This window comes from Phoenix dactylifera, chromosome 4 (genome assembly GCF_051530095.1).
Source record: "Phoenix dactylifera cultivar Ajwa chromosome 4, Ajwa_hap1_PhDact_Kaust_v1.1, whole genome shotgun sequence".
NCBI lineage: Eukaryota > Viridiplantae > Streptophyta > Magnoliopsida > Arecales > Arecaceae > Phoenix > Phoenix dactylifera.
Genome location: NC_143193.1, coordinates 38429921 through 38448578, shown reverse-complemented (window position 1 = coordinate 38448578; position 18658 = coordinate 38429921). Strand labels below are relative to the sequence as shown.

General features: G+C 49.2%; 49 non-coding genes and 2 pseudogenes across 49 annotated transcripts; all 51 read left to right on the top strand.

Annotated features, from left to right (window-relative positions):
• Nucleotides 1-24: 24 nt before the first annotated feature.
• Nucleotides 25-143, top strand: LOC149765569 (5S ribosomal RNA). Its single transcript, XR_016401486.1, has one exon. It is a non-coding gene; the product is annotated as a 5S ribosomal RNA (ribosomal RNA).
• Nucleotides 144-389: 246 nt separating this feature from the next.
• LOC149765568 (5S ribosomal RNA) lies at nucleotides 390-508 on the top strand. The gene has a single exon (XR_016405451.1). It is a non-coding gene; the product is annotated as a 5S ribosomal RNA (ribosomal RNA).
• A 247-nt stretch (nucleotides 509-755) lies between these two features.
• On the top strand, nucleotides 756-874 carry LOC149765567 (5S ribosomal RNA). The gene has a single exon (XR_016404936.1). It is a non-coding gene; the product is annotated as a 5S ribosomal RNA (ribosomal RNA).
• Nucleotides 875-1119: 245 nt separating this feature from the next.
• LOC149765566 (5S ribosomal RNA) lies at nucleotides 1120-1238 on the top strand. Its single transcript, XR_016411399.1, has one exon. It is a non-coding gene; the product is annotated as a 5S ribosomal RNA (ribosomal RNA).
• A 246-nt stretch (nucleotides 1239-1484) lies between these two features.
• On the top strand, nucleotides 1485-1603 carry LOC149765565 (5S ribosomal RNA; annotated as a pseudogene).
• Nucleotides 1604-1849: 246 nt separating this feature from the next.
• On the top strand, nucleotides 1850-1968 carry LOC149765564 (5S ribosomal RNA). Its single transcript, XR_016402312.1, has one exon. It is a non-coding gene; the product is annotated as a 5S ribosomal RNA (ribosomal RNA).
• A 246-nt stretch (nucleotides 1969-2214) lies between these two features.
• Nucleotides 2215-2333, top strand: LOC149765563 (5S ribosomal RNA). The gene has a single exon (XR_016411398.1). It is a non-coding gene; the product is annotated as a 5S ribosomal RNA (ribosomal RNA).
• A 246-nt stretch (nucleotides 2334-2579) lies between these two features.
• LOC149765562 (5S ribosomal RNA) lies at nucleotides 2580-2698 on the top strand. The gene has a single exon (XR_016411397.1). It is a non-coding gene; the product is annotated as a 5S ribosomal RNA (ribosomal RNA).
• Nucleotides 2699-2989: 291 nt separating this feature from the next.
• Nucleotides 2990-3108, top strand: LOC149765561 (5S ribosomal RNA). The gene has a single exon (XR_016408963.1). It is a non-coding gene; the product is annotated as a 5S ribosomal RNA (ribosomal RNA).
• A 246-nt stretch (nucleotides 3109-3354) lies between these two features.
• On the top strand, nucleotides 3355-3473 carry LOC149765560 (5S ribosomal RNA). The gene has a single exon (XR_016411396.1). It is a non-coding gene; the product is annotated as a 5S ribosomal RNA (ribosomal RNA).
• Nucleotides 3474-3719: 246 nt separating this feature from the next.
• Nucleotides 3720-3838, top strand: LOC149765559 (5S ribosomal RNA). Its single transcript, XR_016413020.1, has one exon. It is a non-coding gene; the product is annotated as a 5S ribosomal RNA (ribosomal RNA).
• Nucleotides 3839-4084: 246 nt separating this feature from the next.
• Nucleotides 4085-4202, top strand: LOC149765558 (5S ribosomal RNA). Its single transcript, XR_016409009.1, has one exon. It is a non-coding gene; the product is annotated as a 5S ribosomal RNA (ribosomal RNA).
• A 246-nt stretch (nucleotides 4203-4448) lies between these two features.
• On the top strand, nucleotides 4449-4567 carry LOC149765557 (5S ribosomal RNA). Its single transcript, XR_016401184.1, has one exon. It is a non-coding gene; the product is annotated as a 5S ribosomal RNA (ribosomal RNA).
• A 246-nt stretch (nucleotides 4568-4813) lies between these two features.
• Nucleotides 4814-4932, top strand: LOC149765556 (5S ribosomal RNA; annotated as a pseudogene).
• Nucleotides 4933-5178: 246 nt separating this feature from the next.
• LOC149765555 (5S ribosomal RNA) lies at nucleotides 5179-5297 on the top strand. The gene has a single exon (XR_016411395.1). It is a non-coding gene; the product is annotated as a 5S ribosomal RNA (ribosomal RNA).
• A 291-nt stretch (nucleotides 5298-5588) lies between these two features.
• Nucleotides 5589-5707, top strand: LOC149765554 (5S ribosomal RNA). The gene has a single exon (XR_016408962.1). It is a non-coding gene; the product is annotated as a 5S ribosomal RNA (ribosomal RNA).
• A 246-nt stretch (nucleotides 5708-5953) lies between these two features.
• LOC149765553 (5S ribosomal RNA) lies at nucleotides 5954-6072 on the top strand. The gene has a single exon (XR_016411394.1). It is a non-coding gene; the product is annotated as a 5S ribosomal RNA (ribosomal RNA).
• A 246-nt stretch (nucleotides 6073-6318) lies between these two features.
• On the top strand, nucleotides 6319-6437 carry LOC149765552 (5S ribosomal RNA). Its single transcript, XR_016401189.1, has one exon. It is a non-coding gene; the product is annotated as a 5S ribosomal RNA (ribosomal RNA).
• Nucleotides 6438-6682: 245 nt separating this feature from the next.
• On the top strand, nucleotides 6683-6800 carry LOC149765551 (5S ribosomal RNA). Its single transcript, XR_016409008.1, has one exon. It is a non-coding gene; the product is annotated as a 5S ribosomal RNA (ribosomal RNA).
• A 246-nt stretch (nucleotides 6801-7046) lies between these two features.
• LOC149765550 (5S ribosomal RNA) lies at nucleotides 7047-7165 on the top strand. The gene has a single exon (XR_016401183.1). It is a non-coding gene; the product is annotated as a 5S ribosomal RNA (ribosomal RNA).
• Nucleotides 7166-7411: 246 nt separating this feature from the next.
• On the top strand, nucleotides 7412-7530 carry LOC149765549 (5S ribosomal RNA). Its single transcript, XR_016408857.1, has one exon. It is a non-coding gene; the product is annotated as a 5S ribosomal RNA (ribosomal RNA).
• A 246-nt stretch (nucleotides 7531-7776) lies between these two features.
• On the top strand, nucleotides 7777-7895 carry LOC149765548 (5S ribosomal RNA). The gene has a single exon (XR_016411393.1). It is a non-coding gene; the product is annotated as a 5S ribosomal RNA (ribosomal RNA).
• Nucleotides 7896-8141: 246 nt separating this feature from the next.
• Nucleotides 8142-8260, top strand: LOC149765547 (5S ribosomal RNA). Its single transcript, XR_016413019.1, has one exon. It is a non-coding gene; the product is annotated as a 5S ribosomal RNA (ribosomal RNA).
• Nucleotides 8261-8506: 246 nt separating this feature from the next.
• LOC149765546 (5S ribosomal RNA) lies at nucleotides 8507-8624 on the top strand. The gene has a single exon (XR_016409007.1). It is a non-coding gene; the product is annotated as a 5S ribosomal RNA (ribosomal RNA).
• A 246-nt stretch (nucleotides 8625-8870) lies between these two features.
• Nucleotides 8871-8989, top strand: LOC149765545 (5S ribosomal RNA). Its single transcript, XR_016401182.1, has one exon. It is a non-coding gene; the product is annotated as a 5S ribosomal RNA (ribosomal RNA).
• A 246-nt stretch (nucleotides 8990-9235) lies between these two features.
• Nucleotides 9236-9354, top strand: LOC149765544 (5S ribosomal RNA). The gene has a single exon (XR_016408856.1). It is a non-coding gene; the product is annotated as a 5S ribosomal RNA (ribosomal RNA).
• Nucleotides 9355-9601: 247 nt separating this feature from the next.
• LOC149765543 (5S ribosomal RNA) lies at nucleotides 9602-9720 on the top strand. The gene has a single exon (XR_016406007.1). It is a non-coding gene; the product is annotated as a 5S ribosomal RNA (ribosomal RNA).
• A 246-nt stretch (nucleotides 9721-9966) lies between these two features.
• LOC149765542 (5S ribosomal RNA) lies at nucleotides 9967-10084 on the top strand. Its single transcript, XR_016409006.1, has one exon. It is a non-coding gene; the product is annotated as a 5S ribosomal RNA (ribosomal RNA).
• A 246-nt stretch (nucleotides 10085-10330) lies between these two features.
• LOC149765541 (5S ribosomal RNA) lies at nucleotides 10331-10449 on the top strand. Its single transcript, XR_016401485.1, has one exon. It is a non-coding gene; the product is annotated as a 5S ribosomal RNA (ribosomal RNA).
• Nucleotides 10450-10695: 246 nt separating this feature from the next.
• On the top strand, nucleotides 10696-10814 carry LOC149765540 (5S ribosomal RNA). Its single transcript, XR_016405450.1, has one exon. It is a non-coding gene; the product is annotated as a 5S ribosomal RNA (ribosomal RNA).
• A 246-nt stretch (nucleotides 10815-11060) lies between these two features.
• LOC149765539 (5S ribosomal RNA) lies at nucleotides 11061-11179 on the top strand. The gene has a single exon (XR_016412713.1). It is a non-coding gene; the product is annotated as a 5S ribosomal RNA (ribosomal RNA).
• A 246-nt stretch (nucleotides 11180-11425) lies between these two features.
• On the top strand, nucleotides 11426-11544 carry LOC149765538 (5S ribosomal RNA). The gene has a single exon (XR_016411392.1). It is a non-coding gene; the product is annotated as a 5S ribosomal RNA (ribosomal RNA).
• Nucleotides 11545-11835: 291 nt separating this feature from the next.
• Nucleotides 11836-11954, top strand: LOC149765537 (5S ribosomal RNA). Its single transcript, XR_016408961.1, has one exon. It is a non-coding gene; the product is annotated as a 5S ribosomal RNA (ribosomal RNA).
• A 246-nt stretch (nucleotides 11955-12200) lies between these two features.
• Nucleotides 12201-12319, top strand: LOC149765536 (5S ribosomal RNA). Its single transcript, XR_016411391.1, has one exon. It is a non-coding gene; the product is annotated as a 5S ribosomal RNA (ribosomal RNA).
• Nucleotides 12320-12565: 246 nt separating this feature from the next.
• LOC149765535 (5S ribosomal RNA) lies at nucleotides 12566-12684 on the top strand. Its single transcript, XR_016413018.1, has one exon. It is a non-coding gene; the product is annotated as a 5S ribosomal RNA (ribosomal RNA).
• Nucleotides 12685-12930: 246 nt separating this feature from the next.
• On the top strand, nucleotides 12931-13048 carry LOC149765534 (5S ribosomal RNA). The gene has a single exon (XR_016409005.1). It is a non-coding gene; the product is annotated as a 5S ribosomal RNA (ribosomal RNA).
• Nucleotides 13049-13294: 246 nt separating this feature from the next.
• Nucleotides 13295-13413, top strand: LOC149765533 (5S ribosomal RNA). Its single transcript, XR_016401484.1, has one exon. It is a non-coding gene; the product is annotated as a 5S ribosomal RNA (ribosomal RNA).
• Nucleotides 13414-13659: 246 nt separating this feature from the next.
• Nucleotides 13660-13778, top strand: LOC149765532 (5S ribosomal RNA). The gene has a single exon (XR_016408854.1). It is a non-coding gene; the product is annotated as a 5S ribosomal RNA (ribosomal RNA).
• Nucleotides 13779-14024: 246 nt separating this feature from the next.
• Nucleotides 14025-14143, top strand: LOC149765531 (5S ribosomal RNA). Its single transcript, XR_016411389.1, has one exon. It is a non-coding gene; the product is annotated as a 5S ribosomal RNA (ribosomal RNA).
• A 291-nt stretch (nucleotides 14144-14434) lies between these two features.
• Nucleotides 14435-14553, top strand: LOC149765530 (5S ribosomal RNA). The gene has a single exon (XR_016408960.1). It is a non-coding gene; the product is annotated as a 5S ribosomal RNA (ribosomal RNA).
• A 246-nt stretch (nucleotides 14554-14799) lies between these two features.
• Nucleotides 14800-14918, top strand: LOC149765529 (5S ribosomal RNA). Its single transcript, XR_016411388.1, has one exon. It is a non-coding gene; the product is annotated as a 5S ribosomal RNA (ribosomal RNA).
• A 246-nt stretch (nucleotides 14919-15164) lies between these two features.
• LOC149765528 (5S ribosomal RNA) lies at nucleotides 15165-15283 on the top strand. The gene has a single exon (XR_016411387.1). It is a non-coding gene; the product is annotated as a 5S ribosomal RNA (ribosomal RNA).
• Nucleotides 15284-15529: 246 nt separating this feature from the next.
• On the top strand, nucleotides 15530-15648 carry LOC149765527 (5S ribosomal RNA). Its single transcript, XR_016413017.1, has one exon. It is a non-coding gene; the product is annotated as a 5S ribosomal RNA (ribosomal RNA).
• Nucleotides 15649-15894: 246 nt separating this feature from the next.
• On the top strand, nucleotides 15895-16012 carry LOC149765526 (5S ribosomal RNA). Its single transcript, XR_016409004.1, has one exon. It is a non-coding gene; the product is annotated as a 5S ribosomal RNA (ribosomal RNA).
• A 246-nt stretch (nucleotides 16013-16258) lies between these two features.
• Nucleotides 16259-16377, top strand: LOC149765525 (5S ribosomal RNA). Its single transcript, XR_016401482.1, has one exon. It is a non-coding gene; the product is annotated as a 5S ribosomal RNA (ribosomal RNA).
• A 246-nt stretch (nucleotides 16378-16623) lies between these two features.
• On the top strand, nucleotides 16624-16742 carry LOC149765524 (5S ribosomal RNA). The gene has a single exon (XR_016408853.1). It is a non-coding gene; the product is annotated as a 5S ribosomal RNA (ribosomal RNA).
• Nucleotides 16743-16989: 247 nt separating this feature from the next.
• On the top strand, nucleotides 16990-17108 carry LOC149765523 (5S ribosomal RNA). Its single transcript, XR_016405125.1, has one exon. It is a non-coding gene; the product is annotated as a 5S ribosomal RNA (ribosomal RNA).
• Nucleotides 17109-17354: 246 nt separating this feature from the next.
• Nucleotides 17355-17472, top strand: LOC149765522 (5S ribosomal RNA). Its single transcript, XR_016409003.1, has one exon. It is a non-coding gene; the product is annotated as a 5S ribosomal RNA (ribosomal RNA).
• Nucleotides 17473-17718: 246 nt separating this feature from the next.
• LOC149765521 (5S ribosomal RNA) lies at nucleotides 17719-17837 on the top strand. The gene has a single exon (XR_016401481.1). It is a non-coding gene; the product is annotated as a 5S ribosomal RNA (ribosomal RNA).
• Nucleotides 17838-18083: 246 nt separating this feature from the next.
• On the top strand, nucleotides 18084-18202 carry LOC149765520 (5S ribosomal RNA). The gene has a single exon (XR_016405449.1). It is a non-coding gene; the product is annotated as a 5S ribosomal RNA (ribosomal RNA).
• A 246-nt stretch (nucleotides 18203-18448) lies between these two features.
• On the top strand, nucleotides 18449-18567 carry LOC149765519 (5S ribosomal RNA). Its single transcript, XR_016412712.1, has one exon. It is a non-coding gene; the product is annotated as a 5S ribosomal RNA (ribosomal RNA).
• Nucleotides 18568-18658: the final 91 nt, after the last annotated feature.

Sequence of the window (18658 nt, the reverse complement as noted above, 5' to 3'; positions counted from 1 at the left end):
AGGGAGTTTCGAAGGGCATGTCATGGGTGCGATCATACCAGCACTAATGCACCGGATCCCATCAGAACTCTGCAGTTAAGCGTGCTTGGGCGAGAGTAGTACTAGGATGGGTGACCCCCTGGGAAGTCCTCGTGTTGCACCCCTTTTATTTTTTGCCCGCTTTTTTATTTTTTGATAACATTTATTTTTTATTTTTCGGCTTTTGTCTTTTCCTCTTCGGATAATTTTTTTCTCCCGAAAATAAACTGAGTCCGGAGACTGGCGGTGCCATGCCGCATAGCGGAACAGCGTGTTGAATCCTACGCCAGAACGGCCCCGGCAGCGCGAATGTCTCGGGCCGTCGAGGTCTGCTGCTTTGTCATAAAAGGGAGTTTCGAAGGGCATGTCTTGGGTGCGATCATACCAGCACTAATGCACCGGATCCCATCAGAACTCCGCAGTTAAGCGTGCTTGGGCGAGAGTAGTACTAGGATGGGTGAACCCCTGAGAAGTCCTCGTGTTGCACCCTTTTTATTTTTTGCCCGCTTTTTTATTTTTTGATAATATTTATTTTTAATTTTTTGGCTTTTGGCTTTTCCTCTTCGGATAATTTTTTTCCCCCGACAATAAACTGAGTCCGGAGACTGGCGGTGCCATGCCGCATAGCGGGACCAGCGCGTTGAATCCTACGCCAGAACGGCCCCGGCAGCGCGAATGTCTCGGGCGGTCGAGGTCTGCTGCTTTGTCATAAAAGGGAGTTTCGAAGGGCATATGATGGATGCGATCATACCAGCACTAATGCACCGGATCCCATCAGAACTTCGCAGTTAAGCGTGCTTGGGCGAGAGTAGTACTAGGATGGGTGACCCCCTGGGAAGTCCTCGTATTGCACCCCTTTTATTTTTTGCCCGCTTTTTTATTTTTTGATAACATTTATTTTTAATTTTTCGGCTTTTGGCTTTTCCTCTTCGGATAATTTTTTCCCCCGAAAATAAACTGAGTCCGGAGACTCGCGGTGCCATGCCGCATAGCGGAACAGCGCGTTGAATCCTACGCCAGAACGGCCCCGGCAGCGCGAATGTCTCGGGCCGTCGAGGTCTGCTGCTTTGTCATAAAAGGGTGTTTCGATGGGCATGTCATGGGTGCGATCATACCAGCACTAATGCACCGGATCCCATCAGAACTCCGCAGTTAAGCGTGCTTGGGCGAGAGTAGTACTAGGATGGGTGACCCCCTGGGAAGTCCTCGTGTTGCACCCCTTTTATTTTTTGCCCGCTTTTTTATTTTTTGATAATATTTATTTTTAATTTTTCGGCTTTTGGCTTTTCCTCTTCGGATAATTTTTTTACTCCGACAATAAACTGAGTCCGGAGACTGGCGGTGCCATGCCGCATAGCGGAACAGCGTGTTGAATCCTACGCCAGAACGGCCCCGGCAGCGTGAATGTCTCGGGCCGTCGAGGTCTGCTGCTTTGTCATAAAAGGGAGTTTCGAAGGGCATGTCTTGGGTGCGATCATACCAACACTAATGCACCGGATCCCATCAGAACTCCGCAGTTAAGCGAGCTTGGGCGAGAGTAGTACTAGGATGGGTGAACCCCTGAGAAGTCCTCGTGTTGCACCCTTTTTATTTTTTGCCCGCTTTTTTATTTTTTGATAATATTTATTTTTAATTTTTTGGCTTTTGGCTTTTCCTCTTCGGATAATTTTTTTCCCCCGACAATAAACTGAGTCCGGAGACTGGCGGTGCCATGCCGCATAGCGGGACCAGCGCGTTGAATCCTACGCCAGAACGGCCCCGGCGCGCGAATGTCTCGGGCGGTCGAGGTCTGCTGCTTTGTCATAAAAGGGAGTTTCGAAGGGCATATCATGGGTGCGATCATACCAGCACTAATGCACCGGATCCCATCAGAACTTCGCAGTTAAGCGTGCTTGGGCGAGAGTAGTACTAGGATGGGTGACCCCCTGGGAAGTCCTCGTGTTGCACCCCTTTTATTTTTTGCCCGCTTTTTTATTTTTTGATAACATTTATTTTTAGTTTTTCGGCTTTTGGCTTTTCCTCTTCGGATAATTTTTTTCCCCCGAAAATAAACTGAGTCCGGAGACTGGCGGCGCCATGCCGCATAGCGGAACAGCGCGTTGAATCCTACGCCAGAACGGCCCCGGCAGCGCGAATGTCTCGGGCCGTCGAGGTCTGCTGCTTTGTCATAACAGGGTGTTTCGATGGGCATGTCATGGGTGCGATCATACCAGCACTAATGCACCGGATCCCATCAGAACTCCGCAGTTAAGCGTGCTTGGGCGAGAGTAGTACTAGGATGGGTGACCCCCTGGGAAGTCCTCGTGTTGCACCCCTTTTATTTTTTGCCCGCTTTTTTATTTTTTGATAATATTTATTTTTAATTTTTCGGCTTTTGGCTTTTCCTCTTCGGATAATTTTTTTCCCTCGAAAATAAACTGAGTCCGGAGACTCGCGGTGCCATGCCGCATAGCGGAACAGCGCGTTGAATCCTACGCCAGAACGGCCCCGGCAGCGCGAATGTCTCGTGCCGTCGAGGTCTGCTGCTTTGTCATAAAAGGGAGTTTCGAAGGGCATATCATGGGTGCGATCATACCAGCACTAATGCACCGGATCCCATCAGAACTCCGCAGTTAAGCGTGCTTGGGCGAGAGTAGTACTAGGATGGGTGACCCCCTGGGAAGTCCTCGTGTTGCACCCCTTTTATTTTTTGCCCGCTTTTTTATTTTTTGATACCATTTATTTTTAATTTTTCGGCTTTTGGCTTTTTCTCTTCGGATAATTTTTTTCCCCCGAAAATAAACTGAGTCCGGAGACCCGCGGTGCCATGCCGCATAGCGGAACAGCGCATTGAATCATACGCCAGAACGGCCCCGGCCGCGCGAATGTCTCGTGCCGTCGCGGTCTGCTGCTTGGCCCCGGCGGCGCGAATGTCTCGTGCCGTCGCGGTCTGCTGCTTTGTCATAAAAGGGAGTTTCGAAGGGCATGTCATGGGTGCGATCATACCAGCACTAATGCACCGAATCCCATCATAACTCCGCAGTTAAGCGTGCTTGGGCGAGAGTAGTACTAGGATGGGTGACCCCCTGGGAAGTCCTCGTGTTGCACCCCTTTTATTTTTTGCCCGTTTTTTTATTTTTTGATAATATTTATTTTTAATTTTTCGGCTTTTGGCTTTTCCTCTTCGGATAATTTTTTTCCCTCGAAAATAAACTGAGTCCGGAGACTCGCGGTGCCATGCCGCATAGCGGAACAGCGCGTTGAATCCTACGCCAGAACGGCCCCGGCAGCGCGAATGTCTCGTGCCGTCGAGGTCTGCTGCTTTGTCATAAAAGGGAGTTTCGAAGGGCATATCATGGGTGCGATCATACCAGCACTAATGCACCGGATCCCATCAGAACTCCGCAGTTAAGCGTGCTTGGGCGAGAGTAGTACTAGGATGGGTGACCCCCTGGGAAGTCCTCGTGTTGCACCCCTTTTATTTTTTGCCCGCTTTTTTATTTTTTGATAACATTTATTTTTAATTTTTCGGCTTTTGGCTTTTCCTCTTCGGATAATTTTTTTCCCCCGAAAATAAACTGAGTCCGGAGACCCGCGGTGCCATGCCGCATAGCGGAACAGCGCGTTGAATCCTACGCCAGAACGGCCCCGGCAGCGCGAATGTCTCGGGCCGTCGAGGTCTGCTGCATTGTCATAAAAGGGTGTTTCGATAGGCATGTCATGGGTGCGATCATACCAGCACTAATGCACCGGATCCCATCAGAACTCCGCAGTTAAGCGTGCTTGGGCGAGAGTAGTACTAGGTTGGGTGACCCCCTGGGAAGTCCTCGTGTTGCACCCCTTTTATTTTTTGCCCGCTTTTTTATTTTTTGATAATATTTATTTTTAATTTTTCGGCTTTTGGCTTTTCCTCTTCGGATAATTTTTTTTTTCCGAAAATAAACTGAGTCCGGAGACTGGCGGTGCCATGCCGCATAGCGGAACAGCGCGTTGAATCCTACGCCAGAACGGCCCCGGCAACGCGAATGTCTCGTGCCGTCGCGGTCTGCTGCTTTGTCATAAAAGGGAGTTTCGAAGGGCATGTCATGGGTGCGATCATACCAGCACTAATGCACCGGATCCCATCATAACTCCGCAGTTAAGCGTGCTTGGGCGAGAGAAGTACTAGGATGGGTGACCCCTGGGAAGTCCTCGTGTTGCACCCTTTTTATTTTTTGCCCGCTTTTTTATTTTTTGATAATATTTATTTTTAGTTTTTTGGCTTTTGGGTTTTCCTCTTCGGATAATTTTTTCCCCCCGAAAATAAACTGAGTCCGGAGACTGGCGGTGCCATGCCGCATAGTGGAACAGCGCGTTGAATCATACGCCAGAACAGCCCCGGCAGCGCGAATGTCTCGGGCCGTCGAGGTCTGCTGCTTTGTCATAAAAGGGAGTTTCGAAGGGCATGTCATGGGTGCGATCATACCAGCACTAATGCACCGGATCCCATCAGAACTCTGCAGTTAAGCGTGCTTGGGCGGGAGTAGTACTAGGATGGGTGACCCCCTGGGAAGTCCTCGTGTTGCACCCCTTTTATTTTTTGCCCGCTTTTTTATTTTTTGATAACATTTATTTTTTATTTTTCGGCTTTTGTCTTTTCCTCTTCGGATAATTTTTTTCTCCCGAAAATAAACTGAGTCCGGAGACTGGCGGTGCCATGCCGCATAGCGGAACAGCGTGTTGAATCCTACGCCAGAACGGCCCCGGCAGCGCGAATGTCTCGGGCCGTCGAGGTCTGCTGCTTTGTCATAAAAGGGAGTTTCGAAGGGCATGTCTTGGGTGCGATCATACCAGCACTAATGCACTGAATCCCATCAGAACTCCGCAGTTAAGCGTGCTTGGGCGAGAGTAGTACTAGGATGGGTGAACCCCTGAGAAGTCCTCGTGTTGCACCCTTTTTATTTTTTGCCCGCTTTTTTATTTTTTGATAATATTTATTTTTAATTTTTTGGCTTTTGGCTTTTCCTCTTCGGATAATTTTTTTCCCCCGACAATAAACTGAGTCCGGAGACTCGCGGTGCCATGCCGCATAGCGGAACAGCGCGTTGAATCCTACGCCAGAACGGCCCCGGCAGCGCGAATGTCTCGTGCCGTCGAGGTCTGCTGCTTTGTCATAAAAGGGAGTTTCGAAGGGCATATCATGGGTGCGATCATACCAGCACTAATGCACCGGATCCCATCAGAACTCCGCAGTTAAGCGTGCTTGGGCGAGAGTAGTACTAGGATGGGTGACCCCCTGGGAAGTCCTCGTGTTGCACCCCTTTTATTTTTTGCCCGCTTTTTTATTTTTTGATACCATTTATTTTTAATTTTTCGGCTTTTGGCTTTTTCTCTTCGGATAATTTTTTTCTCCCGAAAATAAACTGAGTCCGGAGACCCGCGGTGCCATGCCGCATAGCGGAACAGCGCATTGAATCATACGCCAGAACGGCCCCGGCCGCGCGAATGTCTCGTGCCGTCGCGGTCTGCTGCTTGGCCCCGGCGGCGCGAATGTCTCGTGCCGTCGCGGTCTGCTGCTTTGTCATAAAAGGGAGTTTCGAAGGGCATCTCATGGGTGCGATCATACCAGCACTAATGCACCGAATCCCATCATAACTCCGCAGTTAAGCGTGCTTGGGCGAGAGTAGTACTAGGATGGGTGACCCCCTGGGAAGTCCTCGTGTTGCACCCCTTTTATTTTTTGCCCGTTTTTTTATTTTTTGATAATATTTATTTTTAATTTTTCGGCTTTTGGCTTTTCCTCTTCGGATAATTTTTTTTCCTCGAAAATAAACTGAGTCCGGAGACTCGCGGTGCCATGCCGCATAGCGGAACAGCGCGTTGAATCCTACGCCAGAACGGCCCCGGCAGCGCGAATGTCTCGTGCCGTCGAGGTCTGCTGCTTTGTCATAAAAGGGAGTTTCGAAGGGCATATCATGGGTGCGATCATACCAGCACTAATGCACCGGATCCCATCAGAACTCCGCAGTTAAGCGTGCTTGGGCGAGAGTAGTACTAGGATGGGTGACCCCCTGGGAAGTCCTCGTGTTGCACCCCTTTTATTTTTTGCCCGCTTTTTTATTTTTTGATAACATTTATTTTTAATTTTTCGGCTTTTGGCTTTTCCTCTTCGGATAATTTTTTTCCCCCGAAAATAAACTGAGTCCGGAGACCCGCGGTGCCATGCCGCATAGCGGAACAGCGCGTTGAATCCTACGCCAGAACGGCCCCGGCAGCGCGAATGTCTCGGGCCGTCGAGGTCTGCTGCATTGTCATAAAAGGGTGTTTCGATAGGCATGTCATGGGTGCGATCATACCAGCACTAATGCACCGGATCCCATCAGAACTCCGCAGTTAAGCGTGCATGGGCGAGAGTAGTACTAGGTTGGGTGACCCCCTGGGAAGTCCTCGTGTTGCACCCCTTTTATTTTTTGCCCGCTTTTTTATTTTTTGAAAATATTTATTTTAATTTTTCGGCTTTTGGCTTTTCCTCTTCGGATAATTTTTTTTTTCCGAAAATAAACTGAGTCCGGAGACTGGCGGTGCCATGCCGCATAGCGGAACAGCGCGTTGAATCCTACGCCAGAACGGCCCCGGCAACGCGAATGTCTCGTGCCGTCGCGGTCTGCTGCTTTGTCATAAAAGGGAGTTTCGAAGGGCATGTCATGGGTGCGATCATACCAGCACTAATGCACCGGATCCCATCATAACTCCGCAGTTAAGCGTGCTTGGGCGAGAGAAGTACTAGGATGGGTGACCCCTGGGAAGTCCTCGTGTTGCACCCTTTTTATTTTTTGCCCGCTTTTTTATTTTTTGATAATATTTATTTTTAGTTTTTTGGCTTTTGGGTTTTCCTCTTCGGATAATTTTTTCCCCCCGAAAATAAACTGAGTCCGGAGACTGGCGGTGCCATGCCGCATAGTGGAACAGCGCGTTGAATCATACGCCAGAACGGCCCCGGCAGCGCGAATGTCTCGGGCCGTCGAGGTCTGCTGCTTTGTCATAAAAGGGAGTTTCGAAGGGCATGTCATGGGTGCGATCATACCAGCACTAATGCACCGGATCCCATCAGAACTCTGCAGTTAAGCGTGCTTGGGCGGGAGTAGTACTAGGATGGGTGACCCCCTGGGAAGTCCTCGTGTTGCACCCCTTTTATTTTTTGCCCGCTTTTTTATTTTTTGATAACATTTATTTTTTATTTTTCGGCTTTTGTCTTTTCCTCTTCGGATAATTTTTTTCTCCCGAAAATAAACTGAGTCCGGAGACTGGCGGTGCCATGCCGCATAGCGGAACAGCGTGTTGAATCCTACGCCAGAACGGCCCCGGCAGCGCGAATGTCTCGGGCCGTCGAGGTCTGCTGCTTTGTCATAAAAGGGAGTTTCGAAGGGCATGTCTTGGGTGCGATCATACCAGCACTAATGCACCGAATCCCATCAGAACTCCGCAGTTAAGCGTGCTTGGGCGAGAGTAGTACTAGGATGGGTGAACCCCTGAGAAGTCCTCGTGTTGCACCCTTTTTATTTTTTGCCCGCTTTTTTATTTTTTGATAATATTTATTTTTAATTTTTTGGCTTTTGGCTTTTCCTCTTCGGATAATTTTTTTCCCCCGACAATAAACTGAGTCCGGAGACTCGCGGTGCCATGCCGCATAGCGGAACAGCGCGTTGAATCCTACGCCAGAACGGCCCCGGCAGCGCGAATGTCTCGTGCCGTCGAGGTCTGCTGCTTTGTCATAAAAGGGAGTTTCGAAGGGCATATCATGGGTGCGATCATACCAGCACTAATGCACCGGATCCCATCAGAACTCCGCAGTTAAGCGTGCTTGGGCGAGAGTAGTACTAGGATGGGTGACCCCCTGGGAAGTCCTCGTGTTGCACCCCTTTTATTTTTTGCCCGCTTTTTTATTTTTTGATAACATTTATTTTTAATTTTTCGGCTTTTGGCTTTTCCTCTTCGGATAATTTTTTTCCCCCGAAAATAAACTGAGTCCGGAGACCCGCGGTGCCATGCCGCATAGCGGAACAGCGCGTTGAATCCTACGCCAGAACGGCCCCGGCAGCGCGAATGTCTCGGGCCGTCGAGGTCTGCTGCATTGTCATAAAAGGGTGTTTCGATAGGCATGTCATGGGTGCGATCATACCAGCACTAATGCACCGGATCCCATCAGAACTCCGCAGTTAAGCGTGCTTGGGCGAGAGTAGTACTAGGTTGGGTGACCCCCTGGGAAGTCCTCGTGTTGCACCCCTTTTATTTTTTGCCCGCTTTTTTATTTTTTGATAATATTTATTTTTAATTTTTCGGCTTTTGGCTTTTCCTCTTCGGATAATTTTTTTTTTCCGAAAATAAACTGAGTCCGGAGACTGGCGGTGCCATGCCGCATAGCGGAACAGCGCGTTGAATCCTACGCCAGAACGGCCCCGGCAACGCGAATGTCTCGTGCCGTCGCGGTCTGCTGCTTTGTCATAAAAGGGAGTTTCGAAGGGCATGTCATGGGTGCGATCATACCAGCACTAATGCACCGGATCCCATCATAACTCCGCAGTTAAGCGTGCTTGGGCGAGAGAAGTACTAGGATGGGTGACCCCTGGGAAGTCCTCGTGTTGCACCCTTTTTATTTTTTGCCCGCTTTTTTATTTTTTGATAATATTTATTTTTAGTTTTTTGGCTTTTGGGTTTTCCTCTTCGGATAATTTTTTCCCCCCGAAAATAAACTGAGTCCGGAGACTGGCGGTGCCATGCCGCATAGTGGAACAGCGCGTTGAATCATACGCCAGAACGGCCCCGGCAGCGCGAATGTCTCGGGCCGTCGAGGTCTGCTGCTTTGTCATAAAAGGGAGTTTCGAAGGGCATGTCATGGGTGCGATCATACCAGCACTAATGCACCGGATCCCATCAGAACTCTGCAGTTAAGCGTGCTTGGGCGGGAGTAGTACTAGGATGGGTGACCCCCTGGGAAGTCCTCGTGTTGCACCCCTTTTATTTTTTGCCCGCTTTTTTATTTTTTGATAACATTTATTTTTTATTTTTCGGCTTTTGTCTTTTCCTCTTCGGATAATTTTTTTCTCCCGAAAATAAACTGAGTCCGGAGACTGGCGGTGCCATGCCGCATAGCGGAACAGCGTGTTGAATCCTACGCCAGAACGGCCCCGGCAGCGCGAATGTCTCGGGCCGTCGAGGTCTGCTGCTTTGTCATAAAAGGGAGTTTCGAAGGGCATGTCTTGGGTGCGATCATACCAGCACTAATGCACCGAATCCCATCAGAACTCCGCAGTTAAGCGTGCTTGGGCGAGAGTAGTACTAGGATGGGTGAACCCCTGAGAAGTCCTCGTGTTGCACCCTTTTTATTTTTTGCCCGCTTTTTTATTTTTTGATAATATTTATTTTTAATTTTTTGGCTTTTGGCTTTTCCTCTTCGGATAATTTTTTTCCCCCGACAATAAACTGAGTCCGGAGACTGGCGGTGCCATGCCGCATAGTGGGACCAGCGCGTTGAATCCTACGCCAGAACGGCCCCGGCAGCGCGAATGTCTCGGGCGGTCGAGGTCTGCTGCTTTGTCATAAAAGGGAGTTTCGAAGGGCATATGATGGATGCGATCATACCAGCACTAATGCACCGGATCCCATCAGAACTTCGCAGTTAAGCGTGCTTGGGCGAGAGTAGTACTAGGATGGGTGACCCCCTGGGAGGTCCTCGTGTTGCACCCCTTATATTTTTTGCCCGTTTTTTTATTTTTTGATAACATTTATTTTTAATTTTTCGGCTTTTGGCTTTTCCTCTTCGGATAATTTTTATCCCCCGAAAATAAACTGAGTCCGGAGACTCGCGGTGCCATGCCGCATAGCGGGACCAGCGCGTTGAATCCTACGCCAGAAGGCCCCGGCAGCGCGAATGTCTCGTGCCGTCGCGGTCTGCTGCTTTGTCAAAAAAGGGAGTTTCGGAGGGCATGTCATGGGTGCGATCATACCAGCACTAATGCACCGGATCCCATCATAACTCCGCAGTTAAGCGTGCTTGGGCGAGAGAAGTACTAGGATGGGTGACCCCTGGGAAGTCCTCGTGTTGCACCCTTTTTATTTTTTGCCCGCTTTTTTATTTTTTGATAATATTTATTTTTAGTTTTTTGGCTTTTGGGTTTTCCTCTTCGGATAATTTTTTTCCCCCGAAAATAAACTGAGTCCGGAGACTGGCGGTGCCATGCCGCATAGTGGAACAGCGCGTTGAATCATACGCCAGAACGGCCCCGGCAGCGCGAATGTCTCGGGCCGTCGAGGTCTGCTGCTTTGTCATAAAAGGGAGTTTCGAAGGGCATGTCATGGGTGCGATCATACCAGCACTAATGCACCGGATCCCATCAGAACTCTGCAGTTAAGCGTGCTTGGGCGAGAGTAGTACTAGGATGGGTGACCCCCTGGGAAGTCCTCGTGTTGCACCCCTTTTATTTTTTGCCCGCTTTTTTATTTTTTGATAACATTTATTTTTTATTTTTCGGCTTTTGTCTTTTCCTCTTCGGATAATTTTTTTCTCCCGAAAATAAACTGAGTCCGGAGACTGGCGGTGCCATGCCGCATAGCGGAACAGCGTGTTGAATCCTACGCCAGAACGGCCCCGGCAGCGCGAATGTCTCGGGCCGTCGAGGTCTGCTGCTTTGTCATAAAAGGGAGTTTCGAAGGGCATGTCTTGGGTGCGATCATACCAGCACTAATGCACCGGATCCCATCAGAACTCCGCAGTTAAGCGTGCTTGGGCGAGAGTAGTACTAGGATGGGTGAACCCCTGAGAAGTCCTCGTGTTGCACCCTTTTTATTTTTTGCCCGCTTTTTTATTTTTTGATAATATTTATTTTTAATTTTTCGGCTTTTGGCTTTTCCTCTTCGGATAATTTTTTTCCCTCGAAAATAAACTGAGTCCGGAGACTCGCGGTGCCATGCCGCATAGCGGAACAGCGCGTTGAATCCTACGCCAGAACGGCCCCGGCAGCGCGAATGTCTCGTGCCGTCGAGGTCTGCTGCTTTGTCATAAAAGGGAGTTTCGAAGGGCATATCATGGGTGCGATCATACCAGCACTAATGCACCGGATCCCATCAGAACTCCGCAGTTAAGCGTGCTTGGGCGAGAGTAGTACTAGGATGGGTGACCCCTTGGGAAGTCCTCGTGTTGCACCCCTTTTATTTTTTGCCCGCTTTTTTATTTTTTGATAACATTTATTTTTAATTTTTCGGCTTTTGGCTTTTCCTCTTCGGATAATTTTTTTCCCCCGAAAATAAACTGAGTCTGGAGACCCGCGGTGCCATGCCGCATAGCGGAACAGCGCGTTGAATCCTACGCCAGAACGGCCCCGGCAGCGCGAATGTCTCGTGCCGTCGAGGTCTGCTGCTTTGTCATAAAAGGGAGTTTCGAAGGGCATATCATGGGTGCGATCATACCAGCACTAATGCACCGGATCCCATCAGAACTCCGCAGTTAAGCGTGCTTGGGCGAGAGTAGTACTAGGATGGGTGACCCCCTGGGAAGTCCTCGTGTTGCACCCCTTTTATTTTTTGCCCGCTTTTTTATTTTTTGATACCATTTATTTTTAATTTTTCGGCTTTTGGCTTTTTCTCTTCGGATAATTTTTTTCCCCCGAAAATAAACTGAGTCCGGAGACCCGCGGTGCCATGCCGCATAGCGGAACAGCGCATTGAATCATACGCCAGAACGGCCCCGGCCGCGCGAATGTCTCGTGCCGTCGCGGTCTGCTGCTTGGCCCCGGCGGCGCGAATGTCTCGTGCCGTCGCGGTCTGCTGCTTTGTCATAAAAGGGAGTTTCGAAGGGCATGTCATGGGTGCGATCATACCAGCACTAATGCACCGAATCCCATCATAACTCCGCAGTTAAGCGTGCTTGGGCGAGAGTAGTACTAGGATGGGTGACCCCCTGGGAAGTCCTCGTGTTGCACCCCTTTTATTTTTTGCCCGTTTTTTTATTTTTTGATAATATTTATTTTTAATTTTTTGGCTTTTGGCTTTTCCTCTTCGGATAATTTTTTTCCCTCGAAAATAAACTGAGTCCGGAGACTCGCGGTGCCATGCCGCATAGCGGAACAGTGCGTTGAATCCTACGCCAGAACGGCCCCGGCAGCGCGAATGTCTCGTGCCGTCGAGGTCTGCTGCTTTGTCATAAAAGGGAGTTTCGAAGGGCATATCATGGGTGCGATCATACCAGCACTAATGCACCGGATCCCATCAGAACTCCGCAGTTAAGCGTGCTTGGGCGAGAGTAGTACTAGGATGGGTGACCCCCTGGGAAGTCCTCGTGTTGCACCCCTTTTATTTTTTGCCCGCTTTTTTATTTTTTGATAACATTTATTTTTAATTTTTCGGCTTTTGGCTTTTCCTCTTCGGATAATTTTTTTTCCCCGAAAATAAACTGAGTCCGGAGACCCGCGGTGCCATGCCGCATAGCGGAACAGCGCGTTGAATCCTACGCCAGAACGGCCCCGGCAGCGCGAATGTCTCGGGCCGTCGAGGTCTGCTGCATTGTCATAAAAGGGTGTTTCGATAGGCATGTCATGGGTGCGATCATACCAGCACTAATGCACCGGATCCCATCAGAACTCCGCAGTTAAGCGTGCTTGGGCGAGAGTAGTACTAGGTTGGGTGACCCCCTGGGAAGTCCTCGTGTTGCACCCCTTTTATTTTTTGCCCGCTTTTTTATTTTTTGATAATATTTATTTTTAATTTTTCGGCTTTTGGCTTTTCCTCTTCGGATAATTTTTTTTTTCCGAAAATAAACTGAGTCCGGAGACTGGCGGTGCCATGCCGCATAGCGGAACAGCGCGTTGAATCCTACGCCAGAACGGCCCCGGCAGCGCGAATGTCTCGTGCCGTCGCGGTCTGCTGCTTTGTCATAAAAGGGAGTTTCGAAGGGCATGTCATGGGTGCGATCATACCAGCACTAATGCACCGGATCCCATCATAACTCCGCAGTTAAGCGTGCTTGGGCGAGAGAAGTACTAGGATGGGTGACCCCTGGGAAGTCCTCGTGTTGCACCCTTTTTATTTTTTGCCCGCTTTTTTATTTTTTGATAATATTTATTTTTAGTTTTTTGGCTTTTGGGTTTTCCTCTTCGGATAATTTTTTCCCCCCGAAAATAAACTGAGTCCGGAGACTGGCGGTGCCATGCCGCATAGTGGAACAGCGCGTTGAATCATACGCCAGAACGGCCCCGGCAGCGCGAATGTCTCGGGCCGTCGAGGTCTGCTGCTTTGTCATAAAAGGGAGTTTCGAAGGGCATGTCATGGGTGCGATCATACCAGCACTAATGCACCGGATCCCATCAGAACTCTGCAGTTAAGCGTGCTTGGGCGAGAGTAGTACTAGGATGGGTGACCCCCTGGGAAGTCCTCGTGTTGCACCCCTTTTATTTTTTGCCCGCTTTTTTATTTTTTGATAACATTTATTTTTTATTTTTCGGCTTTTGTCTTTTCCTCTTCGGATAATTTTTTTCTCCCGAAAATAAACTGAGTCCGGAGACTGGCGGTGCCATGCCGCATAGCGGAACAGCGTGTTGAATCCTACGCCAGAACGGCCCCGGCAGCGTGAATGTCTCGGGCCGTCGAGGTCTGCTGCTTTGTCATAAAAGGGAGTTTCGAAGGGCATGTCTTGGGTGCGATCATACCAGCACTAATGCACCGAATCCCATCAGAACTCCGCAGTTAAGCGTGCTTGGGCGAGAGTAGTACTAGGATGGGTGAACCCCTGAGAAGTCCTCGTGTTGCACCCTTTTTATTTTTTGCCCGCTTTTTTATTTTTTGATAACATTTATTTTTAATTTTTCGGCTTTTGGCTTTTCCTCTTCGGATAATTTTTTTCCCCCGAAAATAAACTGAGTCTGGAGACCCGCGGTGCCATGCCGCATAGCGGAACAGCGCGTTGAATCCTACGCCAGAACGGCCCCGGCAGCGCGAATGTCTCGTGCCGTCGAGGTCTGCTGCTTTGTCATAAAAGGGAGTTTCGAAGGGCATATCATGGGTGCGATCATACCAGCACTAATGCACCGGATCCCATCAGAACTCCGCAGTTAAGCGTGCTTGGGCGAGAGTAGTACTAGGATGGGTGACCCCCTGGGAAGTCCTCGTGTTGCACCCCTTTTATTTTTTGCCCGCTTTTTTATTTTTTGATACCATTTATTTTTAATTTTTCGGCTTTTGGCTTTTTCTCTTCGGATAATTTTTTTCCCCCGAAAATAAACTGAGTCCGGAGACCCGCGGTGCCATGCCGCATAGCGGAACAGCGCATTGAATCATACGCCAGAACGGCCCCGGCCGCGCGAATGTCTCGTGCCGTCGCGGTCTGCTGCTTGGCCCCGGCGGCGCGAATGTCTCGTGCCGTCGCGGTCTGCTGCTTTGTCATAAAAGGGAGTTTCGAAGGGCATGTCATGGGTGCGATCATACCAGCACTAATGCACCGAATCCCATCATAACTCCGCAGTTAAGCGTGCTTGGGCGAGAGTAGTACTAGGATGGGTGACCCCCTGGGAAGTCCTCGTGTTGCACCCCTTTTATTTTTTGCCCGTTTTTTTATTTTTTGATAATATTTATTTTTAATTTTTTGGCTTTTGGCTTTTCCTCTTCGGATAATTTTTTTCCCTCGAAAATAAACTGAGTCCGGAGACTCGCGGTGCCATGCCGCATAGCGGAACAGTGCGTTGAATCCTACGCCAGAACGGCCCCGGCAGCGCGAATGTCTCGTGCCGTCGAGGTCTGCTGCTTTGTCATAAAAGGGAGTTTCGAAGGGCATATCATGGGTGCGATCATACCAGCACTAATGCACCGGATCCCATCAGAACTCCGCAGTTAAGCGTGCTTGGGCGAGAGTAGTACTAGGATGGGTGACCCCCTGGGAAGTCCTCGTGTTGCACCCCTTTTATTTTTTGCCCGCTTTTTTATTTTTTGATAACATTTATTTTTAATTTTTCGGCTTTTGGCTTTTCCTCTTCGGATAATTTTTTTTCCCCGAAAATAAACTGAGTCCGGAGACTCGCGGTGCCATGCCGCATAGCGGAACAGTGCGTTGAATCCTACGCCAGAACGGCCCCGGCAGCGCGAATGTCTCGTGCCGTCGAGGTCTGCTGCTTTGTCATAAAAGGGAGTTTCGAAGGGCATATCATGGGTGCGATCATACCAGCACTAATGCACCGGATCCCATCAGAACTCCGCAGTTAAGCGTGCTTGGGCGAGAGTAGTACTAGGATGGGTGACCCCCTGGGAAGTCCTCGTGTTGCACCCCTTTTATTTTTTGCCCGCTTTTTTATTTTTTGATAACATTTATTTTTAATTTTTCGGCTTTTGGCTTTTCCTCTTCGGATAATTTTTTTTCCCCGAAAATAAACTGAGTCCGGAGACCCGCGGTGCCATGCCGCATAGCGGAACAGCGCGTTGAATCCTACGCCAGAACGGCCCCGGCAGCGCGAATGTCTCGGGCCGTCGAGGTCTGCTGCATTGTCATAAAAGGGTGTTTCGATAGGCATGTCATGGGTGCGATCATACCAGCACTAATGCACCGGATCCCATCAGAACTCCGCAGTTAAGCGTGCTTGGGCGAGAGTAGTACTAGGTTGGGTGACCCCCTGGGAAGTCCTCGTGTTGCACCCCTTTTATTTTTTGCCCGCTTTTTTATTTTTTGATAATATTTATTTTTAATTTTTCGGCTTTTGGCTTTTCCTCTTCGGATAATTTTTTTTTTCCGAAAATAAACTGAGTCCGGAGACTGGCGGTGCCATGCCGCATAGCGGAACAGCGCGTTGAATCCTACGCCAGAACGGCCCCGGCAGCGCGAATGTCTCGTGCCGTCGCGGTCTGCTGCTTTGTCATAAAAGGGAGTTTCGAAGGGCATGTCATGGGTGCGATCATACCAGCACTAATGCACCGGATCCCATCATAACTCCGCAGTTAAGCGTGCTTGGGCGAGAGAAGTACTAGGATGGGTGACCCCTGGGAAGTCCTCGTGTTGCACCCTTTTTATTTTTTGCCCGCTTTTTTATTTTTTGATAATATTTATTTTTAGTTTTTTGGCTTTTGGGTTTTCCTCTTCGGATAATTTTTTCCCCCCGAAAATAAACTGAGTCCGGAGACTGGCGGTGCCATGCCGCATAGTGGAACAGCGCGTTGAATCATACGCCAGAACGGCCCCGGCAGCGCGAATGTCTCGGGCCGTCGAGGTCTGCTGCTTTGTCATAAAAGGGAGTTTCGAAGGGCATGTCATGGGTGCGATCATACCAGCACTAATGCACCGGATCCCATCAGAACTCTGCAGTTAAGCGTGCTTGGGCGAGAGTAGTACTAGGATGGGTGACCCCCTGGGAAGTCCTCGTGTTGCACCCCTTTTATTTTTTGCCCGCTTTTTTATTTTTTGATAACATTTATTTTTTATTTTTCGGCTTTTGTCTTTTCCTCTTCGGATAATTTTTTTCTCCCGAAAATAAACTGAGTCCGGAGACTGGCGGTGCCATGCCGCATAGCGGAACAGCGTGTTGAATCCTACGCCAGAACGGCCCCGGCAGCGTGAATGTCTCGGGCCGTCGAGGTCTGCTGCTTTGTCATAAAAGGGAGTTTCGAAGGGCATGTCTTGGGTGCGATCATACCAGCACTAATGCACCGAATCCCATCAGAACTCCGCAGTTAAGCGTGCTTGGGCGAGAGTAGTACTAGGATGGGTGAACCCCTGAGAAGTCCTCGTGTTGCACCCTTTTTATTTTTTGCCCGCTTTTTTATTTTTTGATAATATTTATTTTTAATTTTTTGGCTTTTGGCTTTTCCTCTTCGGATAATTTTTTTCCCCCGACAATAAACTGAGTCCGGAGACTGGCGGTGCCATGCCGCATAGCGGGACCAGCGCGTTGAATCCTACGCCAGAACGGCCCCGGCAGCGCGAATGTCTCGGGCGGTCGAGGTCTGCTGCTTTGTCATAAAAGGGAGTTTCGAAGGGCATATGATGGATGCGATCATACCAGCACTAATGCACCGGATCCCATCAGAACTTCGCAGTTAAGCGTGCTTGGGCGAGAGTAGTACTAGGATGGGTGACCCCCTGGGAAGTCCTCGTGTTGCACCCCTTATATTTTTTGCCCGTTTTTTTATTTTTTGATAACATTTATTTTTAATTTTTTGGCTTTTGGCTTTTCCTCTTCGGATAATTTTTATCCCCCGAAAATAAACTGAGTCCGGAGACTCGCGGTGCCATGCCGCATAGCGGGACCAGCGCGTTGAATCCTACGCCAGAAGGCCCCGGCAGCGCGAATGTCTCGTGCCGTCGCGGTCTGCTGCTTTGTCAAAAAAGGGAGTTTCGAAGGGCATGTCATGGGTGCGATCATACCAGCACTAATGCACCGGATCCCATCATAACTCCGCAGTTAAGCGTGCTTGGGCGAGAGAAGTACTAGGATGGGTGACCCCTGGGAAGTCCTCGTGTTGCACCCTTTTTATTTTTTGCCCGCTTTTTTATTTTTTGATAATATTTATTTTTAGTTTTTTGGCTTTTGGGTTTTCCTCTTCGGATAATTTTTTTCCCCCGAAAATAAACTGAGTCCGGAGACTGGCGGTGCCATGCCGCATAGTGGAACAGCGCGTTGAATCATACGCCAGAACGGCCCCGGCAGCGCGAATGTCTCGGGCCGTCGAGGTCTGCTGCTTTGTCATAAAAGGGAGTTTCGAAGGGCATGTCATGGGTGCGATCATACCAGCACTAATGCACCGGATCCCATCAGAACTCTGCAGTTAAGCGTGCTTGGGCGAGAGTAGTACTAGGATGGGTGACCCCCTGGGAAGTCCTCGTGTTGCACCCCTTTTATTTTTTGCCCGCTTTTTTATTTTTTGATAACATTTATTTTTTATTTTTCGGCTTTTGTCTTTTCCTCTTCGGATAATTTTTTTCTCCCGAAAATAAACTGAGTCCGGAGACTGGCGGTGCCATGCCGCATAGCGGAACAGCGTGTTGAATCCTACGCCAGAACGGCCCCGGCAGCGCGAATGTCTCGGGCCGTCGAGGTCTGCTGCTTTGTCATAAAAGGGAGTTTCGAAGGGCATGTCTTGGGTGCGATCATACCAGCACTAATGCACCGGATCCCATCAGAACTCCGCAGTTAAGCGTGCTTGGGCGAGAGTAGTACTAGGATGGGTGAACCCCTGAGAAGTCCTCGTGTTGCACCCTTTTTATTTTTTGCCCGCTTTTTTATTTTTTGATAATATTTATTTTTAATTTTTCGGCTTTTGGCTTTTCCTCTTCGGATAATTTTTTTCCCTCGAAAATAAACTGAGTCCGGAGACTCGCGGTGCCATGCCGCATAGCGGAACAGCGCGTTGAATCCTACGCCAGAACGGCCCCGGCAGCGCGAATGTCTCGTGCCGTCGAGGTCTGCTGCTTTGTCATAAAAGGGAGTTTCGAAGGGCATATCATGGGTGCGATCATACCAGCACTAATGCACCGGATCCCATCAGAACTCCGCAGTTAAGCGTGCTTGGGCGAGAGTAGTACTAGGATGGGTGACCCCTTGGGAAGTCCTCGTGTTGCACCCCTTTTATTTTTTGCCCGCTTTTTTATTTTTTGATAACATTTATTTTTAATTTTTCGGCTTTTGGCTTTTCCTCTTCGGATAATTTTTTTCCC